Genomic DNA, 3,654 nt, shown 5'->3' with positions numbered 1-3,654 from the left:
GGAAAATCTAGGCTAAGCCCTATCAGGACATGCTAACTCTGTGCTATGCTACTCCTCGCAAAACTCACCAAACGAATCATATCAACATATGAAAACAAACTGTCATTCTCTATCGTCAATCTATGGAGCGATTCAAAAATAGCACTATCGTGGATGCAGTCTCATGCGTCCCGCTGGAATACCTTTGTTTCCAATACAGTTGCTCAAATCACTGAATTGACAAATACCTTTCACTGGCGCCACGTAAAATCTGCAGAAAATGCAGCAGACTCACCATCTCGAGGATTATTGGCCCAAAACATTTTAAATTTAGGATGTGAGGATACCCCCTAACAGTCCTCATTGGGGAGGAATCTGGGAATCTGTAACAAAAATACTACTTTGCAGTAGTATTTGTTGAACTAAAATGATAAGATGAAATGAATGAAGGAGGGTGATGAACTGATAATGGAAGTATGGAAAGACAGAGGCAAACTGAATAGAGTTGGCTAGCTATAGATGCAAGAGAGCAACTTGACACTCAAGGATGGATACGGCTCGTTTGCATGCCTGTCGAAGAACAGTAGCTCAACCTAAAGAGAGATGATGACTAGAAAAAGGGAAATCTTTTAAGATAAAAATATATGTTCAGAAAATAAATTAGATAAATATAATAATATAATAAAAATAGAAGAATATAGGAGATAAATAAAATAGACTGAATTATGGGCGCCAGAAGTTGGAATGGACCAAACTTCCAGGTATCTTACACTGCTGTTAAATAGTAAATATATTAAATTCAAAAATGGGAAAAAAAATAATGGATATACAAAACAAATAAATATTTATTAAATATAACTACGTAGATTTTTGACAACCTCTGAGTTAGAAAAATACAAACTATGTAACTCTAAAATGACAATGGGAAATAATTACCTATAGTAATATAAATATAATCTATAGTTACATTAGTAATGGAGTAGCTCTTATATGGAGCATACCCCCAACTTACATATACTAGGTTAAATAACAACCTTCACCAAATAATTGTACGATTGCAATACGTACAGCAACGTTAAACCCTATAGAACTAATGAACCAGAATATAATTAAGGGAGGATTATTCACAATGAATAATTTCCGTAACTCTCAAAGAGTTAAATAGGCACTAGCCTCATTAAGGTGAACCTACGGTCTACTTGATATATAAAAATCAGTTGCTTCGACACGTAGTCACTAAAAAATATAACAAGTAAAATGGATAGCTATTCAAAGGGAATAGCGTCCAAAGATATAATTAGAAATTGATTAAATGAATTTAAGTAAAGTTAAGCAAATAAGTTAAATAATTATGATTGACTAAAGAAAGATTAAAGTTATATGAATAAGTTAATAAATTAAGCAAATTAAGAGGACAAAGTATATAATTTTAAATTGATAAGTGGAGACAAGCAAGGTTAGTACTAAAAATATAAAGTTAATTAAGTAAATAAATGGTACAAGTAAATTTCAGGTAATATATAAAGGTAAAGAGAATCTCATATGGGGAAAAGATGATCTGAGCTCAAACCTCTTTGACCAGAGAGTTTACTGGTTTGGGGAACACTATCAACTATTATAGATATATAAAAACAATATGCAACTTAAATATTGAAACAAAATATGTGCGATAAACTATAAAACTTAATCATCAAAATAAATGTCCCGAGTCTTATACAAAAAATGAATGTGGTGTAATAGTGGAAGTGACAATCACTAGCAGATACTAAGTGTCCCAAAACAAACCCTAAATGGTCCCCGAGAGTGTCCTTGCTACGGATTCCAAAATCCCTGGTAGGCGAATTAGCACAGGGATGGTGCTAGCTTGTACCAATTAATATACCGATGCCCTTCTGGGGTGCAGAGGGCAGGATACAAAGTAGGTATGTGGGAGGTTCTCCAGGCTGGTCTCCAAATGACCTGGCTTGGCGTAGAACGGTTGCTCCCAGTTGTGAGGGGAGCTGACGGACTGGTTACAGTTTAAGATTTCCCCCAAGTGGCTAAAAACAAACATGTCCCGTTTTAGTTTCAATGTCAGAATCTAAGGAAAGGTCAAAGAGCCAAAGGAAAAGAAATGAGATATCTTTTTTTCAGAATGAACAACAAAAAGATCATTAGCAAAAACAATGATGGATTTGACCTTGATTCACATTACACACATTAATTTGGGATTTAACTTTAAATTCAATATTTAATACAGAATATGATTTTTATCTGAAAAATATGTCTATAAAGGGTATTTTTTTATTATTAAAAATGGTATGGGATAATGTAATGTGTTGTAAATTTTAAGAAAAATACTGGCTTTTGGAACGAATTTAAGGTGGCTAGAATACACACAATCTAATAGAATAGAGAATAATGAATGTAATCTGTAAAATTTGAATTCAATATTATGAGGTTGACATAACCACACAAATCAAATGATATAATTTACAGGATATGTGACAAGATAATCTTCATCTGAGTGTATATTTTCGAACTATGGATATAATTAAAGATACTAAATTCAAAGAACAACTCCGATTCATACATTTACAGAAATAAATTCAATAGGAATTTAATATGACATGATAGCGGCCATATTCGTTCCTTTTTCTCAACCTTTTTAAGAGTAAAAAAAAATTTACCGGATGACATGACTTCCAATTCCTCCGGGATCTCCCAAAACTTAGTCTCCTAGCTTCTCCAAAACACCACCAATAATTTGCCACTAAATATCACTTATAAAAGCTTGAAACTATTGTATTAAAATTTCCGTCCTTTTCAATCAGCCATCCGCCACTTTTCCGTTCTAGCGTACCAAGCGAAGTGTCCAATATTTCCTGTCGTTAGACGAGAAGCCCCACAGAACGAAACTCACATGACAGCGAATGGTGTCTAATACCAACTGAAGTACTTGTGCCAACTAATAGTTAAGTATGACGTCAGTCAAAGATTTATTTTAGTTAGATCTTATTATTTTTAAGTATAATTTAATGACAAACCGTTATTAAAATTTAAATAAAATAACTATAAAGATAATTAAAGTTAACGGACTGTTATAAATCCGCCATAAAATCGACCAAATTTCACATTCGTCGAATATTAGGCAACGCTCATTTGACTTTTGAAGAACTCGCCACTATACTAATTCAGATAGAAGCTATATTAAATTCCAGGCCAATTTGCCCTCTCTCTAGTGACCCTGCCGACTTAAAATGCCTGACTTGTTCTCTTAAAAGAGGATGAGACTCCCCCTCTCAAGTGGCCTTTGGCCAGAATATTAGAAATATTTCAAAAAATAAAAACCTTATTTTGTAAAAGGTACATGTATTTAAAATCCCTAAAAAGGGCTGTATCACAAAACGTTTTCAGAATCAATATTCCATCATCAGTGTTATCACAGGTTTACATGCTTTCAGCCACCAAAATGTACGGGTAAAAACCCTTAAATTGATTTTAAACAGTTTGGGTTACATTATATGTATTATTTGATTTTGAAAGATGTTTAAAATATTTCCAGATGCCCCTGGCATCACATGACATCAACCATATTGGTTGGAAAATTCTTCAGAAATATTTCCTGGTTTGGACGGAAAGGTCAGGGCTGTACGGATTCGCACCAGTGAAGGAGTCTTCATCAGGCCCATCCCA

The 3,654-nt window shown here is 33.7% G+C and overlaps 1 long non-coding RNA gene across 1 annotated transcript; it reads right to left on the bottom strand.

Moving 5' to 3' along the window:
* Positions 1-806: 806 nt before the first annotated feature.
* On the bottom strand, positions 807-3,056 carry LOC126892492 (uncharacterized). The gene is made up of 2 exons (XR_007700867.1): positions 2,649-3,056; positions 807-2,018 (listed from the first exon to the last, which is right to left on the bottom strand). It is a non-coding gene; the product is annotated as an uncharacterized LOC126892492 (long non-coding RNA).
* Positions 3,057-3,654: the final 598 nt, after the last annotated feature.

Source organism: Diabrotica virgifera, chromosome 9 (assembly GCF_917563875.1).
Source record: "Diabrotica virgifera virgifera chromosome 9, PGI_DIABVI_V3a".
Lineage (NCBI taxonomy): Eukaryota > Metazoa > Arthropoda > Insecta > Coleoptera > Chrysomelidae > Diabrotica > Diabrotica virgifera.
This window is presented reverse-complemented; position numbering and strand designations above follow the sequence as displayed.